Here is a 25,792-nt window from a genome sequence, read left to right on the forward strand (position 1 = left end):
TTCAATTTTGGCTCCAAATTTCAGGTCCGGCTCTTATGTTCTGAGCTCAATGTGGTGATCCCAAAACAGAGGTTTTAGCCCTCAGACTTGATTCAGCATGCATTTTTCTCACCTGGGATGGCATGGGCTTCCACGGGGGACACATATTTCATGCAATTAAAGCCATAGTGAAAATTTCAATTTTGGCTCCAAATTTCAGGTCCGGCCCTTACGTTCTGGGCTCAATGTGGTTAAACCCAAAACAGAGGTTTTAGCCCTCAGACTTGATTCAGGATGTATTTTTCTCACCTGGGATGGCATGGGCTTCCACGGGGGACACATATTTCATGGAATTAAAGCCATATTGAAAATTTCAATTTTGGCTCCAAATTTCAGGTCCGGCCCTTACGTTCTGGGCTCAATGTGGTAAAACCCGAAACAGAGGTTTTAGCCCTCAGACTTGATTCAGCATGCATTTTTCTCACCTGGGATGGCATGGGCTTCCACGGGGGACACATATTCCATGGAATTAAAGCCATATTGAAAATTTCAATTTTGGCTCCAAATTTCAGGTCCGGCCCTTACGTTCTGGGCTCAATGTGGTAAAAGCCAAAAGAGAGGTTTTAGCCCTCAGACTTGATTCAGGATGCATTTTTCTCACCTGGGATGGCATGGGCTTCCACGGGGGACACATATTTCATGCAATTTCAGCCAAAGTGAAAATTTCAATTTTGGCTCCAAATTTCAGGTCCGGCCCTTACGTTCTGGGCTCAATGTGGTGAAACCCAAAACAGAGGTTTTAGCCCTCAGACTTGATTCAGGATGCATTTTTCTCACCTGGGATGGCATGGGCTTCCACGGGGGACACATATTTCATGCAATTTCAGCCAAAGTGAAAATTTCAATGTTGGCTCCAAATTTCAGGTCCGGCCTTTACGTTCTGAGCTCAATCTGGTAAAACCCGAAACAGAGGTTTTAGCCCTCAGACTTGATTCAGGATGTATTTTTCTCACCTGGGATGGCATGGGCTTCCACGGGGGACACATATTTCATGCAATTAGAGCCATAGTGAAAATTTCAATTTTGGCTCCAAATTTCAGGTCCGGCCCTTATGTTCTGAGCTCAATGTGGTGAAACCCAAAACAGAGGTTTTAGCCCTCAGACTTGATTCAGGATGCATTTTTCTCACCTGGGATGGCATGGGCTTCCACGGGGGACACATATTTCATGCAATTTCAGCCAAAGTGAAAATTTCAATTTTGGCTCCAAATTTCAGGTCCGGCCCTTACGTTCTGAGCTCAATCTGGTCAAACCCGAAACAGAGGTTTTAGCCCTCAGACTTGATTCAGGATGCATTTTTCTCACCTGGGATGGCATGGGCTTCCACGGGGGACACATATTTCATGCAATTTCAGCCAAAGTGAAAATTTCAATTTTGGCTCCAAATTTCAGGTCCGGCCCTTACGTTCTGGGCTCAATCTGGTAAAACCCGAAACAGAGGTTTTAGCCCTCAGACTTGATTCAGGATGTATTTTTCTCACCTGGGATGGCATGGGCTTCCACGGGGGAATCATATTTCATGGAATTAAAGCCATAGTGAAAATTTCAATTTTGGCTCCAAATTTCAGGTCCGGACCTTACGTTCTGGGCTCAATGTGGTAAAACCCGAAACAGAGGTTTTAGCCCTCAGACTTGATTCAGGATGCATTTTTCTCACCTGGGATGGCATGGGCTTCCACGGGGGACACATATTTCATGCAATTTCAGCCAAATTGAAAATTTCAATTTTGGCTCCAAATTTCAGGTTCGGCCCTTACGTTCTGAGCTCAATCTGGTAAAACCCAAAACAGAGGTTTTAGCCCTCAGACTTGATTCAGGATGTATTTTTCTCACCTGGGATGGCATGGGCTTCCACGGGGGACACATATTTCATGCAATTAAAGCCATAGTGAAAATTTCAATTTTGGCTCCAAATTTCAGGTCCGGCCCTTACGTTCTGGGCTCAATGTGGTAAAACCCAAAACAGAGGTTTTAGCCCTCAGACTTGATTCAGCATGCATTTTTCTCACCTGGGATGGCATGGGCTTCCACGGGGGACACATATTTCATGGAATTAAAGCCATATTGAAAATTTCAATTTTGGCTCCAAATTTCAGGTCCGGCCTTACATTCTGGGCTCAATCTGGTAAAACCCGAAACAGAGGTTTTAGCCCTCAGACTTGATTCAGGATGTATTTTTCTCACCTGGGATGGCATGGGCTTCCATGGGGGAATCATATTTCATGGAATTAAAGCCATAGTGAAAATTTCAATTTTGGCTCCAAATTTCAGGTCCGGCCCTTACATTCTGGGCTCAATGTGGTAAAACCCAAAACAGAGGTTTTAGCCCTCAGACTTGATTCAGCATGCATTTTTCTTACCTGGGATGGCATGGGCTTCCACGGGGGACACATATTTCATGCAATTTCAGCCATAGTGAAAATTTCAATTTTGGCTCCAAATTTCAGGTCCGGCCCTTACGTTCTGGGCTCAATGTGGTAAAAGCCAAAAGAGAGGTTTTAGCCCTCAGACTTGATTCAGGATGCATTTTTCTCACCTGGGATGGCATGGGCTTCCACGGGGGACACATATTTCATGCAATTTCAGCCAAAGTGAAAATTTCAATTTTGGCTCCAAATTTCAGGTCCGGCCCTTACGTTCTGGGCTCAATGTGGTGAAACCCAAAACAGAGGTTTTAGCCCTCAGACTTGATTCAGGATGCATTTTTCTCACCTGGGATGGCATGGGCTTCCACGGGGGACACATATTTCATGCAATTTCAGCCAAACTGAAAATTTCAATTTCGGCTCCAAATTTCAGGTCCGGCCCTTACATTCTGAGCTCAATCTGGTAAAACCCGAAACAGAGGTTTTAGCCCTCAGACTTGATTCAGGATGCATTTTTCTCACCTGGGATGGCATGGGCTTCCACGGGGGACACATATTTCATGCAATTTCAGCCAAAGTGAAAATTTCAATTTTGGCTCCAAATTTCAGGTCCGGCCCTTACATTCTGGGCTCAATGTGGTAAAACCCGAAACAGAGGTTTTAGCCCTCAGACTTGATTCAGGATGTATTTTTCTCACCTGGGATGGCATGGGCTTCCACGGGGGACACATATTTCATGGAATTAAAGCCATAGTGAAAATTTCAATTTTGGCTCCAAATTTCAGGTCCGGCCCTTACGTTCTGGGCTCAATGTGGTAAAACCCGAAATAGAGGTTTTAGCCCTCAGACTTGATTCAGCATGCATTTTTCTCACCTGGGATGGCATAGGCTTCCATGGGGGACACATATTTCATGCAATTTCAGCCATAGTGAAAGTTTCAGTTTTGGCTCCAAATTTCAGGTCCGGCCCTTACATTTTGAGCTCAATGTGGTCAAACCCGAAAAGGAGGTTTTAGCCCTCAGACTTGATTCAGGATGTATTTTTCTCACCTGGGATGGCATGGGCTTCCACGGGGGACACATATTTCATGGAATTAAAGCCATAGTGAAAATTTCAATTTTGGCTCCAAATTTCAGGTCCGGACCTTACGTTCTGGGCTCAATGTGGTAAAACACGAAACAGAGGTTTTAGCCCTCAGACTTGATTCAGGATGCATTTTTCTCACCTGGGATGGCATGGGCTTCCATGGGGGACACATATTTCATGCAATTTAGGCCAAAGTGAAAATTTCAATTTTGGCTCCAAATTTCAGGTCCGGCCCTTACGTTCTGAGCTCAATCTGGTAAAATCCGAAACAGAGGTTTTAGCCCTCAGACTTGATTCAGGATGTATTTTTCTCACCTGGGATGGCATGGGCTTCCACGGGGGACACATATTTCATGCAATTAAAGCCAAAGTGAAAATTTCAATTTTGGCTCCAAATTTCAGGTCCGGCCCTTACGTTCTGGGCTCAATGTGGTAAAACCCAAAACAGAGGTTTTAGCCCTCAGACTTGATTCAGCATGCATTTTTCTCACCTGGGATGGCATGGGCTTCCACGGGGGACACATATATCATGGAATTAAAGCCATATTGAAAATTTCAATTTTGGCTCCAAATTTCAGGTCCGGCCCTTACGTTCTGGGCTCAATGTGGTAAAACCCGAAACAGAGGTTTTAGCCCTCAGACTTGATTCAGGATGCATTTTTCTCACCTGGGATGGCATGGGCTTCCACGGGGGACACATATTTCATGCAAATTCAGCCAAAGTGAAAATTTCAATTTCGGCTCCAAATTTCAGGTCCGGTCCTTACATTCTGAGCTCAATCTGGTAAAACCCGAAACAGAGGTTTTAGCCCTCAGACTTGATTCAGGATGCATTTTTCTCACCTGGGATGGCATGGGCTTCCACGGGGGACACATATTTCATGCAATTTCAGCCATAGTGAAAATTTCAATTTTGGCTCCAAATTTCAGGTCCGGCCCTTACGTTCTGGGCTCAATGTGGTAAAACCCAAAACAGAGGTTTTAGCCCTCAGACTTGATTCAGGATGCATTTTTCTCACCTGGGATGGCATGGGCTTCCACGGGGGACACATATTTCATGCAATTTCAGCCAAACTGAAAATTTCAATTTCGGCTCCAAATTTCAGGTCCGGCCCTTACATTCTGAGCTCAATGTGGTAAAACCCGAAACAGAGGTTTTAGCCCTCAGACTTGATTCAGGATGCATTTTTCTCACCTGGGATGGCATGGGCTTCCACGGGGGACACATATTTCATGCAATTTCAGCCAAAGTGAAAATTTCAATTTTGGCTCCAAATTTCAGGTCCGGCCTTTACGTTCTGAGCTCAATCTGGTAAAACCCGAAACAGAGGTTTTAGCCCTCAGACTTGATTCAGGATGTATTTTTCTCACCTGGGATGGCATGGGCTTCCACGGGGGACACATATTTCATGCAATTAGAGCCATAGTGAAAATTTCAATTTTGGCTCCAAATTTCAGGTCCGGCCCTTATGTTCTGGGCTCAATGTGGTAAAACCCAAAACAGAGGTTTTAGCCCTCAGACTTGATTCAGCATGCATTTTTCTCACCTGGGATGGCATGGGCTTCCACGGGGGACACATATTTCATGCAATTAAAGCCATATTGAAAATTTCAATTTTGGCTCCAAATTTCAGGTCCGGCCCTTACGTTCTGGGCTCAATGTGGTAAAACCCAAAACAGAGGTTTTAGCCCTCAGACTTGATTCAGGATGCATTTTTCTCACCTGGGATGGCATGGGCTTCCACGGGGGACACATATTACATGCAATTTCAGCCAAACTGAAAATTTCAATTTCGGCTCCAAATTTCAGGTCCGGCCCTTACATTCTGAGCTCAATGTGGTAAAACCTGAAACAGAGGTTTTAGCCCTCAGACTTGATTCAGGATGCATTATTCTCACCTGGGATGGCATGGGCTTCCACGGGGGGACACATATTTCATGCAATTTCAGCCATAGTGAAAATTTCAATTTTGGCTCCAAATTTCAGGTCCGGACCTTACGTTCTGGGCTCAATGTGGTAAAACCCGAAACAGAGGTTTTAGCCCTCAGACTTGATTCAGGATGCATTTTTCTCACCTGGGATGGCATGGGCTTCCACGGGGGACACATATTTCATGCAATTTCAGCCAAAGTGAAAATTTCAATGTTGGCTCCAAATTTCAGGTCCGGCCTTTACGTTCTGAGCTCAATGTGGTAAAACCCGAAACAGAGGTTTTAGCCCTCAGACTTGATTCAGGATGTATTTTTCTCACCTGGGATGGCATGGGCTTCCACGGGGGACACATATTTCATGCAATTAGAGCCATAGTGAAAATTTCAATTTTGGCTCCAAATTTCAGGTCCGGCCCTTATGTTCTGAGCTCAATGTGGTGAAACCCAAAACAGAGGTTTTAGCCCTCAGACTTGATTCAGGATGCATTTTTCTCACCTGGGATGGCATGGGCTTCCACGGGGGACACATATTTCATGCAATTTCAGCCAAAGTGAAAATTTCAATTTTGGCTCCAAATTTCAGGTCCGGCCCTTACGTTCTGAGCTCAATCTGGTCAAACCCGAAACAGAGGTTTTAGCCCTCAGACTTGATTCAGGATGCATTTTTCTCACCTGGGATGGCATGGGCTTCCACGGGGGACACATATTTCATGCAATTTCAGCCAAAGTGAAAATTTCAATTTTGGCTCCAAATTTCAGGTCCGGCCCTTACGTTCTGGGCTCAATCTGGTAAAACCCGAAACAGAGGTTTTAGCCCTCAGACTTGATTCAGGATGTATTTTTCTCACCTGGGATGGCATGGGCTTCCACGGGGGAATCATATTTCATGGAATTAAAGCCATAGTGAAAATTTCAATTTTGGCTCCAAATTTCAGGTCCGGACCTTACGTTCTGGGCTCAATGTGGTAAAACCCGAAACAGAGGTTTTAGCCCTCAGACTTGATTCAGGATGCATTTTTCTCACCTGGGATGGCATGGGCTTCCACGGGGGACACATATTTCATGCAATTTCAGCCAAAGTGAAAATTTCAATTTTGGCTCCAAATTTCAGGTCCGGCCCTTACGTTCTGAGCTCAATCTGGTAAAACCCAAAACAGAGGTTTTAGCCCTCAGACTTGATTCAGGATGTATTTTTCTCACCTGGGATGGCATGGGCTTCCACGGGGGACACATATTTCATGCAATTAAAGCCATAGTGAAAATTTCAATTTTGGCTCCAAATTTCAGGTCCGGCCCTTACGTTCTGGGCTCAATGTGGTAAAACCCAAAACAGAGGTTTTAGCCCTCAGACTTGATTCAGCATGCATTTTTCTCACCTGGGATGGCATGGGCTTCCACGGGGGACACATATTTCATGGAATTAAAGCCATATTGAAAATTTCAATTTTGGCTCCAAATTTCAGGTCCGGCCTTACATTCTGGGCTCAATCTGGTAAAACCCGAAACAGAGGTTTTAGCCCTCAGACTTGATTCAGGATGTATTTTTCTCACCTGGGATGGCATGGGCTTCCATGGGGGAATCATATTTCATGGAATTAAAGCCATAGTGAAAATTTCAATTTTGGCTCCAAATTTCAGGTCCGGCCCTTACATTCTGGGCTCAATGTGGTAAAACCCAAAACAGAGGTTTTAGCCCTCAGACTTGATTCAGCATGCATTTTTCTTACCTGGGATGGCATGGGCTTCCACGGGGGACACATATTTCATGCAATTTCAGCCATAGTGAAAATTTCAATTTTGGCTCCAAATTTCAGGTCCGGCCCTTACGTTCTGGGCTCAATGTGGTAAAAGCCAAAACAGAGGTTTTAGCCCTCAGACTTGATTCAGGATGCATTTTTCTCACCTGGGATGGCATGGGCTTCCACGGGGGACACATATTTCATGCAATTTCAGCCAAAGTGAAAATTTCAATTTTGGCTCCAAATTTCAGGTCCGGCCCTTACGTTCTGGGCTCAATGTGGTAAAACCAGAAACAGAGGTTTTAGCCCTCAGACTTGATTCAGGATGCATTTTTCTCACCTGGGATGGCATGGGCTTCCACGGGGGACACATATTTCATGCAATTTCAGCCAAACTGAAAATTTCAATTTCGGCTCCAAATTTCAGGTCCGGCCCTTACATTCTGAGCTCAATGTGGTAAAACCCGAAACAGAGGTTTTAGCCCTCAGACTTGATTCAGGATGCATTTTTCTCACCTGGGATGGCATGGGCTTCCACGGGGGACACATATTTCATGCAATTTCAGCCAAAGTGAAAATTTCAATTTTGGCTCCAAATTTCAGGTCCGGCCCTTACATTCTGGGCTCAATGTGGTAAAACCCGAAACAGAGGTTTTAGCCCTCAGACTTGATTCAGGATGTATTTTTCTCACCTGGGATGGCATGGGCTTCCACGGGGGACACATATTTCATGGAATTAAAGCCATAGTGAAAATTTCAATTTTGGCTCCAAATTTCAGGTCCGGCCCTTACGTTCTGGGCTCAATGTGGTAAAACCCGAAATAGAGGTTTTAGCCCTCAGACTTGATTCAGGATGTATTTTTCTCACCTGGGATGGCATGGACTTCCACAGGGTACACATATTTCATGCAATTAAAGCCATAGTGAAAATTTCAATTTTGGCTCCAAATTTCAGGTCCGGGCCTTACATTCTGAGCTCAATCTGGTAAAACCCGAAATAGAGGTTTTAGCCCTCAGACTTGATTCAGCATGCATTTTTCTCACCTGGGATGGCATAGGCTTCCATGGGGGACACATATTTCATGCAATTTCAGCCATAGTGAAAGTTTCAGTTTTGGCTCCAAATTTCAGGTCCGGCCCTTACATTTTGAGCTCAATGTGGTCAAACCCGAAAAGGAGGTTTTAGCCCTCAGACTTGATTCAGGATGTATTTTTCTCACCTGGGATGGCATGGGCTTCCACGGGGGACACATATTTCATGGAATTAAAGCCATAGTGAAAATTTCAATTTTGGCTCCAAATTTCAGGTCCGGACCTTACGTTCTGGGCTCAATGTGGTAAAACCCGAAACAGAGGTTTTAGCCCTCAGACTTGATTCAGCATGCATTTTTCTCACCTGGGATGGCATAGGCTTCCATGGGGGACACATATTTCATGCAATTTAGGCCAAAGTGAAAATTTCAATTTTGGCTCCAAATTTCAGGTCCGGCCCTTACGTTCTGAGCTCAATCTGGTAAAACCCGAAACAGAGGTTTTAGCCCTCAGACTTGATTCAGGATGTATTTTTCTCACCTGGGATGGCATGGGCTTCCACGGGGGACACATATTTCATGCAATTAAAGCCAAAGTGAAAATTTCAATTATGGCTCCAAATTTCAGGTCCGGCCCTTACGTTCTGGGCTCAATGTGGTAAAACCCAAAACAGAGGTTTTAGCCCTCAGACTTGATTCAGCATGCATTTTTCTCACCTGGGATGGCATGGGCTTCCACGGGGGACACATATATCATGGAATTAAAGCCATATTGAAAATTTCAATTTTGGCTCCAAATTTCAGGTCCGGCCCTTACGTTCTGGGCTCAATGTGGTAAAACCCGAAACAGAGGTTTTAGCCCTCAGACTTGATTCAGGATGCATTTTTCTCACCTGGGATGGCATGGGCTTCCACGGGGGACACATATTTCATGCAAATTCAGCCAAAGTGAAAATTTCAATTTCGGCTCCAAATTTCAGGTCCGGTCCTTACATTCTGAGCTCAATCTGGTAAAACCCGAAACAGAGGTTTTAGCCCTCAGACTTGATTCAGGATGCATTTTTCTCACCTGGGATGGCATGGGCTTCCACGGGGGACACATATTTCATGCAATTAAAGCCATAGTGAAAATTTCAATTTTGGCTCCAAATTTCAGGTCCGGCCCTTACGTTCTGGGCTCAATGTGGTAAAACCCAAAACAGAGGTTTTAGCCCTCAGACTTGATTCAGGATGCATTTTTCTCACCTGGGATGGCATGGGCTTCCACGGGGGACACATATTTCATGCAATTTCAGCCAAACTGAAAATTTCAATTTCGGCTCCAAATTTCAGGTCCGGCCCTTACATTCTGAGCTCAATGTGGTAAAACCCGAAACAGAGGTTTTAGCCCTCAGACTTGATTCAGGATGCATTTTTCTCACCTGGGATGGCATGGGCTTCCACGGGGGACACATATTTCATGCAATTTCAGCCAAAGTGAAAATTTCAATTTTGGCTCCAAATTTCAGGTCCGGCCTTTACGTTCTGAGCTCAATCTGGTAAAACCCGAAACAGAGGTTTTAGCCCTCAGACTTGATTCAGGATGTATTTTTCTCACCTGGGATGGCATGGGCTTCCACGGGGGACACATATTTCATGCAATTAGAGCCATAGTGAAAATTTCAATTTTGGCTCCAAATTTCAGGTCCGGCCCTTATGTTCTTGGCTCAATGTGGTAAAACCCAAAACAGAGGTTTTAGCCCTCAGACTTGATTCAGCATGCATTTTTCTCACCTGGGATGGCATGGGCTTCCACGGGGGACACATATTTCATGGAATTAAAGCCATATTGAAAATTTCAATTTTGGCTCCAAATTTCAGGTCCGGCCCTTACGTTCTGGGCTCAATGTGGTAAAACCCAAAACAGAGGTTTTAGCCCTCAGACTTGATTCAGGATGCATTTTTCTCACCTGGGATGGCATGGGCTTCCACGGGGGACACATATTTCATGCAATTTCAGCCAAACTGAAAATTTCAATTTCGGCTCCAAATTTCAGGTCCGGCCCTTACATTCTGAGCTCAATGTGGTAAAACCCGAAACAGAGGTTTTAGCCCTCAGACTTGATTCAGGATGCATTATTCTCACCTGGGATGGCATGGGCTTCCACGGGGGGACACATATTTCATGCAATTTCAGCCATAGTGAAAATTTCAATTTTGGCTCCAAATTTCAGGTCCGGACCTTACGTTCTGGGCTCAATGTGGTAAAACCCGAAACAGAGGTTTTAGCCCTCAGACTTGATTCAGGATGCATTTTTCTCACCTGGGATGGCATGGGCTTCCACGGGGGACACATATTTCATGCAATTAAAGCCATAGTGAAAATTTCAATTTTGGCTCCAAATTTCAGGTCCGGACCTTACGTTCTGGGCTCAATGTGGTAAAACCCAAAACAGAGGTTTTAGCCCTCAGACTTGATTCAGCATGCATTTTTCTCACCTGGGATGGCATGGGCTTCCACGGGGGACACATATTTCATGGAATTAAAGCCATATTGAAAATTTCAATTTTGGCTCCAAATTTCAGGTCCGGCCCTTACGTTCTGGGCTCAATGTGGTAAAACCCAAAACAGAGGTTTTAGCCCTCAGACTTGATTCAGGATGTATTTTTCTCACCTGGGATGGCATGGGCTTCCACGGGGGACACATATTTCATGCAATTTCAACCAAACTGAAAATTTCAATTTCGGCTCCAAATTTCAGGTCCGGCCCTTACGTTCTGGGCTCAATGTGGTAAAACCAGAAACAGAGGTTTTAGCCCTCAGACTTGATTCAGGATGCATTTTTCTCACCTGGGATGGCATGGGCTTCCACGGGGGACACATATTTCATGCAATTTCAGCCAAAGTGAAAATTTCAATTTTGGCTCCAAATTTCAGGTCCGGCCTTTACGTTCTGAGCTCAATCTGGTAAAACCTGAAACAGAGGTTTTAGCCCTCAGACTTGATTCAGGATGTATTTTTCTCACCTGGGATGGCATGGGCTTCCACGGGGGACACATATTTCATGCAATTAGAGCCATAGTGAAAATTTCAATTTTGGCTCCAAATTTCAGGTCCGGCTCTTATGTTCTGAGCTCAATGTGGTGATCCCAAAACAGAGGTTTTAGCCCTCAGACTTGATTCAGCATGCATTTTTCTCACCTGGGATGGCATGGGCTTCCACGGGGGACACATATTTCATGCAATTAAAGCCATAGTGAAAATTTCAATTTTGGCTCCAAATTTCAGGTCCGGCCCTTACGTTCTGGGCTCAATGTGGTTAAACCCAAAACAGAGGTTTTAGCCCTCAGACTTGATTCAGGATGTATTTTTCTCACCTGGGATGGCATGGGCTTCCACGGGGGACACATATTTCATGGAATTAAAGCCATATTGAAAATTTCAATTTTGGCTCCAAATTTCAGGTCCGGCCCTTACGTTCTGGGCTCAATGTGGTAAAACCCGAAACAGAGGTTTTAGCCCTCAGACTTGATTCAGCATGCATTTTTCTCACCTGGGATGGCATGGGCTTCCACGGGGGACACATATTTCATGGAATTAAAGCCATATTGAAAATTTCAATTTTGGCTCCAAATTTCAGGTCCGGCCCTTACGTTCTGGGCTCAATGTGGTAAAACCCAAAACAGAGGTTTTAGCCCTCAGACTTGATTCAGGATGCATTTTTCTCACCTGGGATGGCATGGGCTTCCACGGGGGACACATATTTCATGCAATTTCAGCCAAAGTGAAAATTTCAATTTTGGCTCCAAATTTCAGGTCCGGCCCTTACATTCTGAGCTCAATCTGGTAAAACCCGAAACAGAGGTTTTAGCCCTCAGACTTGATTCAGGATGCATTTTTCTCACCTGGGATGGCATGGGCTTCCACGGGGGACACATATTTCATGCAATTTCAGCCAAAGTGAAAATTTCAATGTTGGCTCCAAATTTCAGGTCCGGCCTTTACGTTCTGAGCTCAATCTGGTAAAACCCGAAACAGAGGTTTTAGCCCTCAGACTTGATTCAGGATGTATTTTTCTCACCTGGGATGGCATGGGCTTCCACGGGGGACACATATTTCATGCAATTAGAGCCATAGTGAAAATTTCAATTTTGGCTCCAAATTTCAGGTCCGGCCCTTATGTTCTGAGCTCAATGTGGTGAAACCCAAAACAGAGGTTTTAGCCCTCAGACTTGATTCAGGATGCATTTTTCTCACCTGGGATGGCATGGGCTTCCACGGGGGACACATATTTCATGCAATTTCAGCCAAAGTGAAAATTTCAATTTTGGCTCCAAATTTCAGGTCCGGCCCTTACGTTCTGAGCTCAATCTGGTCAAACCCGAAACAGAGGTTTTAGCCCTCAGACTTGATTCAGGATGCATTTTTCTCACCTGGGATGGCATGGGCTTCCACGGGGGACACATATTTCATGCAATTTCAGCCAAAGTGAAAATTTCAATTTTGGCTCCAAATTTCAGGTCCGGCCCTTACGTTCTGGGCTCAATCTGGTAAAACCCGAAACAGAGGTTTTAGCCCTCAGACTTGATTCAGGATGTATTTTTCTCACCTGGGATGGCATGGGCTTCCACGGGGGAATCATATTTCATGGAATTAAAGCCATAGTGAAAATTTCAATTTTGGCTCCAAATTTCAGGTCCGGCCCTTACGTTCTGGGCTCAATGTGGTAAAACCCAAAACAGAGGTTTTAGCCCTCAGACTTGATTCAGGATGCATTTTTCTCACCTGGGATGGCATGGGCTTCCACGGGGGACACATATTTCATGCAATTTCAGCCAAACTGAAAATTTCAATTTCGGCTCCAAATTTCAGGTCCGGCCCTTACATTCTGAGCTCAATCTGGTAAAACCCGAAACAGAGGTTTTAGCCCTCAGACTTGATTCAGGATGCATTTTTCTCACCTGGGATGGCATGGGCTTCCACGGGGGACACATATTTCATGCAATTTCAGCCAAAGTGAAAATTTCAATTTTGGCTCCAAATTTCAGGTCCGGCCTTTACGTTCTGAGCTCAATCTGGTAAAACCCGAAACAGAGGTTTTAGCCCTCAGACTTGATTCAGGATGTATTTTTCTCACCTGGGATGGCATGGGCTTCCACGGGGGACACATATTTCATGCAATTAGAGCCATAGTGAAAATTTCAATTTTGGCTCCAAATTTCCTTATGTTCTGAGCTCAATGTGGTGAAACCCAAAACAGAGGTTTTAGCCCTCAGACTTGATTCAGGATGCATTTTTCTCACCTGGGATGGCATGGGCTTCCACGGGGGACACATATTTCATGCAATTTCAACCAAACTGAAAATTTCAATTTTGGCTCCAAATTTCAGGTCCGGCCCTTACGTTCTGGGCTCAATGTGGTAAAACCAGAAACAGAGGTTTTAGCCCTCAGACTTGATTCAGGATGCATTTTTCTCACCTGGGATGGCATGGGCTTCCACGGGGGACACATATTTCATGCAATTTCAGCCAAAGTGAAAATTTCAATTTTGGCTCCAAATTTCAGGTCCGGCCTTTACGTTCTGAGCTCAATCTGGTAAAACCCAAAACAGAGGTTTTAGCCCTCAGACTTGATTCAGCATGCATTTTTCTCACCTGGGATGGCATGGGCTTCCACGGGGGACACATATTTCATGCAATTAAAGCCATAGTGAAAATTTCAATTTTGGCTCCAAATTTCAGGTCCGGCCCTTACGTTCTGGGCTCAATGTGGTTAAACCCAAAACAGAGGTTTTAGCCCTCAGACTTGATTCAGGATGTATTTTTCTCACCTGGGATGGCATGGGCTTCCACGGGGGACACATATTTCATGGAATTAAAGCCATATTGAAAATTTCAATTTTGGCTCCAAATTTCAGGTCCGGCCCTTACGTTCTGGGCTCAATGTGGTAAAACCCGAAACAGAGGTTTTAGCCCTCAGACTTGATTCAGCATGCATTTTTCTCACCTGGGATGGCATGGGCTTCCACGGGGGACACATATTTCATGGAATTAAAGCCATATTGAAAATTTCAATTTTGGCTCCAAATTTCAGGTCCGGCCCTTACGTTCTGGGCTCAATGTGGTAAAACCCAAAACAGAGGTTTTAGCCCTCAGACTTGATTCAGGATGCATTTTTCTCACCTGGGATGGCATGGGCTTCCACGGGGGACACATATTTCATGCAATTTCAGCCAAACTGAAAATTTCAATTTCGGCTCCAAATTTCAGGTCCGGCCCTTACATTCTGAGCTCAATCTGGTAAAACCCGAAACAGAGGTTTTAGCCCTCAGACTTGATTCAGGATGCATTTTTCTCACCTGGGATGGCATGGGCTTCCACGGGGGACACATATTTCATGCAATTTCAGCCAAAGTGAAAATTTCAATGTTGGCTCCAAATTTCAGGTCCGGCCTTTACGTTCTGAGCTCAATCTGGTAAAACCCGAAACAGAGGTTTTAGCCCTCAGACTTGATTCAGGATGTATTTTTCTCACCTGGGATGGCATGGGCTTCCACGGGGGACACATATTTCATGCAATTAGAGCCATAGTGAAAATTTCAATTTTGGCTCCAAATTTCAGGTCCGGCCCTTATGTTCTGAGCTCAATGTGGTGAAACCCAAAACAGAGGTTTTAGCCCTCAGACTTGATTCAGGATGCATTTTTCTCACCTGGGATGGCATGGGCTTCCACGGGGGACACATATTTCATGCAATTTCAGCCAAAGTGAAAATTTCAATTTTGGCTCCAAATTTCAGGTCCGGCCCTTACGTTCTGAGCTCAATCTGGTCAAACCCGAAACAGAGGTTTTAGCCCTCAGACTTGATTCAGGATGCATTTTTCTCACCTGGGATGGCATGGGCTTCCACGGGGGACACATATTTCATGCAATTTCAGCCAAAGTGAAAATTTCAATTTTGGCTCCAAATTTCAGGTCCGGCCCTTACGTTCTGGGCTCAATCTGGTAAAACCCGAAACAGAGGTTTTAGCCCTCAGACTTGATTCAGGATGTATTTTTCTCACCTGGGATGGCATGGGCTTCCACGGGGGAATCATATTTCATGGAATTAAAGCCATAGTGAAAATTTCAATTTTGGCTCCAAATTTCAGGTCCGGACCTTACGTTCTGGGCTCAATGTGGTAAAACCCGAAACAGAGGTTTTAGCCCTCAGACTTGATTCAGGATGCATTTTTCTCACCTGGGATGGCATGGGCTTCCACGGGGGACACATATTTCATGCAATTTCAGCCAAAGTGAAAATTTCAATTTTGGCTCCAAATTTCAGGTTCGGCCCTTACGTTCTGAGCTCAATCTGGTAAAACCCAAAACAGAGGTTTTAGCCCTCAGACTTGATTCAGGATGTATTTTTCTCACCTGGGATGGCATGGGCTTCCACGGGGGACACATATTTCATGCAATTAAAGCCATAGTGAAAATTTCAATTTTGGCTCCAAATTTCAGGTCCGGCCCTTACGTTCTGGGCTCAATGTGGTAAAACCCAAAACAGAGGTTTTAGCCCTCAGACTTGATTCAGCATGCATTTTTCTCACCTGGGATGGCATGGGCTTCCACGGGGGACACATATTTCATGGAATTAAAGCCATATTGAAAATTTCAATTTTGGCTCCAAATTTCAGGTCCGGCCCTTACATTCTGAGCTCAATGTGGTAAAACCCGAAACAGAGGTTTTAGCCCTCAGACTTGATTCAGGATGCATTTTTCTCACCTGGGATGGCATGGGCTTCCACGGGGGACACATATTTCATGCAAATTCAGCCAAAGTGAAAATTTCAATTTCGGCTCCAAATTACAGGTCCGGCCCTTACGTTCTGAGCTCAATCTGGTAAAACCCGAAACAGAGGTTTTAGCCCTCAGACTTGATTCAGGATGCATTTTTCTCACCTGGGATGGCATGGGCTTCCACGGGGGACACATATTTCATGCAATTTCAGCCAAAGTGAAAATTTCAATTTCGGCTCCAAATTTCAGGTCCGGCCCTTACATTCTGAGCTCAATCTGGTAAAACCCGAAACAGAGGTTTTAGCCCTCAGACTTGATTCAGGATGCATTTTTCTCACCTGGGATGGCATGGGCTTCCACGGGGGACACATATTTCATGCAATTTCAGCCAAAGTGAAAATTTCAATTTTGGCTCCAAATTTCAGGTCCGGCCCTTACGTTCTGAGCTCAATCTGGTAAAACCAGAAACAGAGGTTTTAGCCCTCAGACTTGATTCAGGATGTATTTTTCTCACCTGGGATGGCATGGGCTTCCACGGGGGACACATATTTCATGCAATTAAAGCCATAGTGAAAATTTCAATTTTGGCTCCAAATTTCAGGTCCGGCCCTTACGTTCTGGGCTCAATGTGGTAAAACCCGAAACAGAGGTTTTAGCCCTCAGACTTGATTCAGGATGTATTTTTCTCACCTGGGATGGCATGGGCTTCCACGGGGGACACATATTTCATGGAATTAAAGCCATAGTGAAAATTTCAATTTTGGCTCCAAATTTCAGGTCCGGCCCTTATGTGCTGGGCTCAATCTGGTAAAACCCAAAACAGAGGTTTTAGCCCTCAGACTTGATTCAGGATGCATTTTTCTCACCTGGGATGGAATGTGCTTCAACGGGGGACACATATCTCATGCAATTTCAGCCAAACTGAAAATTTCAATTTTGGCTCCAAATTACAGGTCCGGCCCTTACATTCTGAGCTCAATCTGGTAAAACCCGAAACAGAGGTTTTAGCCCTCAGACTTGATTCAGGATGTATTTTTCTCACCTGGGATGGCATGGGCTTCCACGGGTGACACATATCTCATGCAATTTCAGCCAAACTGAAAATTTCAATTTCGGCTCCAAATTACAGGTCCGGCCCTTACATTCTGAGCTCAATCTGGTAAAACCCGAAACAGAGGTTTTAGCCCTCAGACTTGATTCAGGATGCATTTTTCTCACCTGGGATGGCATGGGCTTCCACGGGGGAATCATATTTCATGGAATTAAAGCCATAGTGAAAATTTCAATTTTGGCTCCAAATTTCAGGTCCGGCCCTTACGTTCTGAGCTCAATCTGGTAAAACCCGAAACAGAGGTTTTAGCCCTCAGACTTGATTCAGGATGTATTTTTCTCACCTGGGATGGCATGGGCTTCCACGGGGGACACATATTTCATGCAATTTCAGCCAAAGTGAAAATTTCAATTTTAGCTCCAAATTTCAGGTCCGGGCCTTACATTCTGAGCTCAATCTGGTAAAACCCGAAATAGAGGTTTTAGCCCTCAGACTTGAATCAGCATGCATTTTTCTCACCTGGGATGGCATAGGCTTCTATGGGGGACACATATTTCATGCAATTTCAGCCAAAGTGAAAGTTTCAGTTTTGGCTCCAAATTTCAGGTCCGGCCCTTACATTTTGAGCTCAATGTGGTCAAACCCGAAAAGGAGGTTTTAGCCCTCAGACTTGATTCAGGATGCATTTTTCTCACCTGGGATGGCATGGGCTTCCACGGGGGACACATATTTCATGCAATTAAAGCCATAGTGAAAATTTCAATTTTAGCTCCAAATTTCAGGTCCGGGCCTTACATTCTGAGCTCAATGTGGTCAAACCCGAAACAGAGGTTTAAGCCCTCATACTTGATTTAGCATGCATTTTTCTCACCTGGGAATGCATGGGCTTCCGCGGGTGAATCATATTTCATGGAATTAAAGCCATAGTGAGAATTTCAATTTTGGCTCCAAATTTCAGGTCCGGACCTTACGTTCTGGGCTCAATGTGGTAAAACCCGAAACAGAGGTTTTAGCCCTCAGACTTGATTCAGGATGCATTTTTCTCACCTGGGATGGCATGGGCTTCCACGGGGGACACATATTTCATGCAATTTCATCCAAACTGGAAAATTCAATTTTAGCTCCAAATTTCAGGTCCGGCCCTTACGTTTTGAGCTCAATGTGGTCAAACCCGAAACAGAGGTTTTAGCCCTCAGACTTGATTCAGGATGCATTTTTCTCACCTGGGATGGCATGGACTTCCAAATGGGACACATATGTCATGCAATTTCAGCCAAAGTGAAAATTTCAATTTTGGCTCCAAATTTCAGGTCCGGACCTTACGTTCTGGGCTCAATGTGGTAAAACCTGAAACAGAGGTTTTAGCCCTCAAACTTTATTCAGCATGCATTTTTCTCACCTGGGATGGCATGGGCTTCCACGGGGGACACATATTTAATGCAATTTTAGCCAAACTGAAAAATTCAATTTGGGCTCCAAATTTCAGGTCCGGACCTTACGTTCTGAGCTTAATCTGGTAAAACCCGAAACAAAGGTTTTAGCCCTCAGACTTGATTCAGGATGCATTTTTCTCACCTGGGATGGCATGGGCTTCCACGGGGGACACATATTTCATGCAATTAAAGCCATAGTGAAAATTTCAATTTTGGCTCCAAATTTCAGGTCCGGACCTTACTTTCTGGGCTCAATGTGGTAAAACCCAAAACAGAGGTTTTAGCCCTCAGACTTGATTCAGGATGCATTTTTCTCACCTGGGATGGCATGGGCTTCCACGGGGGACACATATTTCATGCAATTTCAGCCAAACTGAAAATTTCAATTTTGGCTCCAAATTTCAGGTCCGGCCCTTACGTTCTGGGCTCAATGTGGTAAAACCCGAAATAGAGGTTTTAGCCCTCAGACTTGTTCAGGATGCATTTTTCTCACCTGGGATGGCATGGACTTCCACAGGGTACACATATTTCATGCAAATTCAACCAAAGTGAAAATTTCAATTTTAGCTCCAAATTTCAGGTCCGGGCCTTACATTCTGAGCTCAATCTGGTAAAACCCGAAATAGAGGTTTTAGCCCTCAAACTTTATTCAGGATGCATTTTTCTCACCTGGGATGGCATGGGCTTCCACGGGGGACACATATTTCATGCAATTTCAGCCAAAGTGAAAATTTCAATTTTGGCTCCAAATTTCAGGTCCGGCCCTTACGTTCTGGGCTCAATGTGGTAAAACCCAAAACAGAGGTTTTAGCCCTCAGACTTGATTCAGGATGCATTTTTCTCACCTGGGATGGCATGGGCTTCCACGGGGGACACATATTTCATGCAATTTCAGCCAAACTGAAAATTTCAATTTCGGCTCCAAATTTCAGGTCCGGCCCTTACGTTCTGGGCTCAATGTGGTAAAACCTGAAACAGAGGTTTTAGCCCTCAGACTTGATTCAGGATGCATTTTTCTCACCTGGGATGGCATGGGCTTCCACGGGGGACACATATTTCATGCAATTTCGGCCAAAGTGAAAATTTCAATTTTTGCTCCAAATTTCAGGTCCGGCCCTTACATTCTGAGTTCAATCTGGTAAAACCCGAAACAGAGGTTTTAGCCCTCAGACTTGATTCAGGATGTATTTTTCTCACCTGGGATGGCATGGGCTTCCACGGGGGACACATATTTCATGCAATTTCAGCCAAAGTGAAAATTTCAGTTTTGGCTCCAAATTTCAGGTCCGGCCCTTACGTTCTGGGCTCAATGTGGTAAAACCGAAACAGAGGTTTTGGCCTCAGACTTGATTCAGGATGTATTTTGGGGATGGCATGGGCTTCCACGGGGGACACATATTTCATGCAATTTCAGCCAAAGTGAAAATTTCAATTTTAGCTCCAAATTTCAGGTCCGGACCTTACATTTCTGAGCTCAATCTGGTCAAACCCGAAATAGAGGTTTTAGCCCTCAGACTTGATTCAGGATGCATTTTTCTCACCTGGGATGGCATGGGCTTCCACGGGGGACACATATTTCATGCAATTTCAGCCATAGTGAAAATTTCAGTTTTGGCTCCAAATTTCAGGTCCGGCCCTTACATTTTGAGCTCAATGTGGTCAAACCCGAAAAGGAGGTTCTAGCCCTCAGACTTGATTCAGGATGCATTTTTCTCACCTGGGATGGCATGGGCTTCCACGGGGGACACATATTTCATGCAATTTCAGCCAAAGTGAAAATTTCAATTTTAGCTCCAAATTTCAGGTCCGGACCTTACATTTCTGAGCTCAATCTGGTCAAACCCGAAATAGAGGTTTTAGCCCTCAGACTTGATTCAGGATGCATTTTTCTCACCTGGGATGGCATGGGCTTCCACGGGGGACACATATTTCATGGAATTAAAGCCATATTGAAAATTTCAATTTTGGCTCCAAATTTCAGGTCCGGCCCTTACGTTCTGGGCTCAATGTGGTAAAACCGAAACAGAGGTTTTGGCCTCAGACTTGATTCAGGATGTATTTTGGGGATGGCATGGGCTTCCACGGGGGACACATATTTCATGCAATTTCAGCCAAAGTGAAAATTTCAATTTTAGCTCCAAATTTCAGGTCCAGACCTTACATTTCTGAGCTCAATCTGGTCAAACCCGAAATAGAGGTTTTAGCCCTCAGACTTGATTCAGGATGCATTTTTCTCACCTGGGATGGCATGGGCTTCCACGGGGGACACATATTTCATGCAATTTCAGCCATAGTGAAAATTTCAGTTTTGGCTCCAAATTTCAGGTCCGGCCCTTACATTTTGAGCTCAATGTGGTCAAACCCGAAAAGGAGGTTTTAGCCCTCAGACTTGATTCAGGATGCATTTTTCTCACCTGGGATGGCATGGGCTTCCACGGGGGACACATATTTCATGCAATTAAAGCCATAGTGAAAATTTCAATTTTGGCTCCAAATTTCAGGTCCGGCCCTTACGTTCTGGGCTCAATCTGGTAAAACCCGAAACAGAGGTTTTAGCCCTCAGACTTGATTCAGCATGCATTTTTCTCACCTGGGATGGCATGGGCTTCCACGGGGGACACATATTTCATGCAATTTCAGCCAAAGTGAAAATTTCAATTTTGGCTCCAAATTTCAGGTCCGGCCCTTACGTTCTGAGCTCAATCTGGTAAAACCCGAAACAGAGGTTTTAGCCCTCAGACTTTATTCAGCATGCATTTTTCTCACCTGGGATGGCATGGGCTTCCACGGGGGACACATATTTCATGCAATTTCAGCCAAAGTGAAAATTTCAATTTTGGCTCCAAATTTCAGGTCCGGCCCTTACGTTCTGAGCTCAATCTGGTAAAACCCGAAACAGAGGTTTTAGCCCTCAGACTTGATTCAGGATGTATTTTTCTCACCTGGGATGGCATGGGCTTCCACGGGGGACACATATTTCATGCAATTAAAGCCATAGTGAAAATTTCAATTTTGGCTCCAAATTTCAGGTCCGGCCCTTACGTTCTGGGCTCAATGTGGTAAAACCCGAAACAGAGGTTTTAGCCCTCAGACTTGATTCAGGATGTATTTTTCTCACCTGGGATGGCATGGGCTTCCACGGGGGACACATATTTCATGGAATTAAAGCCATATTGAAAATTTCAATTTTGGCTCCAAATTTCAGGTCCGGCCCTTACGTTCTGGGCTCAATGTGGTAAAACCCAAAACAGAGGTTTTAGCCCTCAGACTTGATTCAGGATGCATTTTTCTCACCTGGGATGGCATGGGCTTCCACGGGGGACACATATCTCATGCAATTTCAGCCAAACTGAAAATTTCAATTTCGGCTCCAAATTACAGGTCCGGCCCTTACATTCTGAGCTCAATCTGGTAAAACCCGAAACAGAGGTTTTAGCCCTCAGACTTGATTCAGGATGCATTTTTCTCACCTGGGATGGCATGGGCTTCCACGGGGGAATCATATTTCATGGAATTAAAGCCATAGTGAAAATTTCAATTTTGGCTCCAAATTTCAGGTCCGGCCCTTACGTTCTGAGCTCAATCTGGTAAAACCCGAAACAGAGGTTTTAGCCCTCAGACTTGATTCAGGATGCATTTTTCTCACCTGGGATGGCATGGGCTTCCACGGGGGACACATATTTCATGCAATTTCAGCCAAAGTGAAAATTTCAATTTTGGCTCCAAATTTCAGGTCCGGCCCTTACGTTCTGGGCTCAATGTGGTCAAACCCGAAACAGAGGTTTAAGCCCTCATACTTGATTCAGCATGCATTTTTCTCACCTGGGATGGCATGGGCTTCCACGGGGGACACATATTTCATGCAATTTCAGCCAAAGTGAAAATTTCAATTTTGGCTCCAAATTTCAGGTCCGGCCCTTACGTTCTGAGCTCAATCTGGTAAAACCCGAAACAGAGGTTTTAGCCCTCAAACTTTATTCAGCATGCATTTTTCTCACCTGGGATGGCATGGGCTTCCACGGGGGACACATATTTAATGCAATTTCAGCCAAACTGAAAAATTCAATTTGGGCTCCAAATTTCAGGTCCGGACCTTACGTTCTGAGCTCAATCTGGTAAAACCCGAAACAAAGGTTTTAGCCCTCAGACTTGATTCAGGATGCATTTATCTCACCTGGGATGGCATGGGCTTCCACGGGGGACACATATTTCATGCAATTAAAGCCATAGTGAAAATTTCGATTTTGGCTCCAAATTTCAGGTCCGGACCTTACTTTCTGAGCTCAATGTGGTAAAACCCAAAACAGAGGTTTTAGCCCTCAGACTTGATTCAGGATGCATTTTTCTCACCTGGGATGGCATGGGCTTCCACGGGGGACACATATTTCATGCAATTTCAGCCAAACTGAAAATTTCAATTTTGGCTCCAAATTTCAGGTCCGGCCCTTACGTTCTGGGCTCAATGTGGTAAAACCCGAAACAGAGGTTTTAGCCCTCAGACTTGATTCAGGATGCATTTTTCTCACCTGGGATGGCATGGACTTCCACAGGGTACACATATTTCATGCAATTTCAGCCAAAGTGAAAATTTCAATTTTAGCTCCAAATTTCAGGTCCGGGCCTTACATTCTGAGCTCAATCTGGTAAAATCCGAAATAGAGGTTTTAGCCCTCAAACTTTATTCAGCATGCATTTTTCTCACCTGGGATGGCATGGGCTTCCACGGGGGACACATATTTCATGCAATTTCAGCCAAAGTGAAAATTTCAATTTTGGCTCCAAATTTCAGGTCCGGCCCTTACGTTCTGGGCTCAATGTGGTCAAGCCCGAAACAGAGGTTTTAGCCCTCAGACTTGATTCAGGATGCATTTTTCTCACCTGGGATGGCATGGGCTTCCACGGGGGACACATATTTCATGGAATTAAAGCCATATTGAAAATTTCAATTTTGGCTCCAAATTTCAGGTCCGGCCCTTACGTTCTGGGCTCAATGTGGTAAAACCCAAAACAGAGGTTTTAGCCCTCAGACTTGATTCAGGATGCATTTTTCTCACCTGGGATGGCATGGGCTTCCACGGGGGACACATATTTCATGCAATTTCAGCCAAACTGAAAATTTCAATTTCGGCTCCAAATTTCAGGTCCGGCCCTTACGTTCTGGGCTCAATGTGGTAAAACCCGAAACAGAGGTTTTAGCCCTCAGACTTGATTCAGGATGCATTTTTCTCACCTGGGATGGCATGGGCTTCCACGGGGGACACATATTTCATGCAATTTCGGCCAAAGTGAAAATTTATATTTTTTCTCCAAATTTCAGGTCCGGCCCTTACATTCTGAGTTCAATCTGGTAAAACCCGAAACAGAGGTTTTAGCCCTCAGACTTGATTCAGGATGTATTTTTCTCACCTGGGATGGCATGGGCTTCCACGGGGGACACATATTTCATGGAATTAAAGCCATAGTGAAAATTTCAATTTTGGCTCCAAATTTCAGGTCCGGCCCTTACGTTCTGGGCTCAATGTGGTAAAACCCGAAACAGAGGTTTTAGCCCTCAAACTTTATTTAGCATGCATTTTTCTCACCTGGGATGGCATGGGCTTCCATGGGGGACACATATTTCATGGAATTAAAGCCATATTGACAATTTCAATTTTGGCTCCAAATTTCAGGTCCGGCCCTTACGTTCTGGGCTCAATGTGGTAAAACCGAAACAGAGGTTTTGGCCTCAGACTTGATTCAGGATGTATTTTGGGGATGGCATGGGCTTCCACGGGGGACACATATTTCATGCAATTTCAGCCAAAGTGAAAATTTCAATTTTAGCTCCAAATTTCAGGTCCGGACCTTACATTTCTGAGCTCAATCTGGTCAAACCCGAAATAGAGGTTTTAGCCCTCAGACTTGATTCAGGATGCATTTTTCTCACCTGGGATGGCATGGGCTTCCACGGGGGACACATATTTCATGCAATTTCAGCCATAGTGAAAATTTCAGTTTTGGCTCCAAATTTCAGGTCCGGCCCTTACATTTTGAGCTCAATGTGGTCAAACCCGAAAAGGAGGTTTTAGCCCTCAGACTTGATTCAGGATGCATTTTTCTCACCTGGGATGGCATGGGCTTCCACGGGGGACACAATATCGTGCAATTAAAGCCATAGTGAAAATTTCAATTTTGGCTCCAAATTTCAGGTCCGACCATTACATTGTGAGCTCAATCTGGTAAAATCCGAAACAGAGGTTTTAGCCCTCAGACTTGATTCAGGATGCATTTTTCTCCCCTGGGATGGCATGGGCTTCCACGGGGGACACATATTTCATGCAAATTCAGCCATAGTGAAAATTTCAATTTTGGCTCCAAATTTCAGGTCCGGCCCTTACGTTCAGGGCTCAATGTGGTAAAACCCGAAACAGAGGTTTTAGCCCTCAGACTTGATTCAGGATGTAATTTTCTCACCTGGGATGGCATGGGCTTCCACGGGGGAATCATATTTCATGGAATTAAAGCCATAGTGAAAATTTCAATTTTGGCTCCAAATTTCAGGTCCGGACCTTACGTTCTGGGCTCAATGTGGTAAAACCCGAAACAGAGGTTTAAGCCCTCAAACTTTATTCAGCATGCATTTTTCTCACCTGGGATGGCATGGGCTTCCAAGGGGGACACATATTTCATGCAATTAAAGCCATAGTGAAAATTTCAATTTTGGCTCCAAATTTCAGGTCCGGCCCTTACGTTCTGGGCTCAATGTGGTAAAACCCAAAACAGAGGTTTTAGCCCTCAGACTTGATTCAGAATGCATTTTTCTCTCCTGGGATGGCATGGGCTTCCACGGGGGACACATATTTCATGCAATTAAAGCCATAGTGAAATTTCAATTTTGGCTCCAAATTTCAGGTCCGGCCATTACATTCTGAGCTCAATCTGGTCAAACCCGAAACAGAGGTTTTAGCCCTCAGACTTGATTCAGGATGCATTTTTCTCACCTGGGATGGCATGGGCTTCCACGGGGTCACATATTTCATGCAATTTCAGCCATAGTGAAAATTTCAGTTTTGGCTCCAAATTTCAGGTCCGGCCCTTACATTTTGAGCTCAATGTGGTAAAACCCGAAACAGAGGTTTTAGCCCTCAGACTTGATTCAGGATGCATTTTTCTCACCTGGGATGGCATGGGCTTCCACGGGGGACACATATTTCATGCAATTAAAGCCATAGTGAAAATTTCAATTTTGGCTCCAAATTTCAGGTCCGGCCCTTACATTTTGAGCTCAATGTGGTAAAACCCGAAACAGAGGTTTTAGCCCTCCGACTTGATTCAGCATGCATTTTTCTCACCTGGGATGGCATGGGCTTCCAC

The sequence above is a fragment of the Halichoeres trimaculatus genome, unplaced genomic scaffold, assembly GCF_033239565.1.
Source record: "Halichoeres trimaculatus isolate MK-OKI-2021-1 unplaced genomic scaffold, fHalTri1.1 fHalTri1_scaffold_3, whole genome shotgun sequence".
In the NCBI taxonomy this organism is placed as follows: Eukaryota; Metazoa; Chordata; class Actinopteri; order Labriformes; family Labridae; genus Halichoeres; species Halichoeres trimaculatus.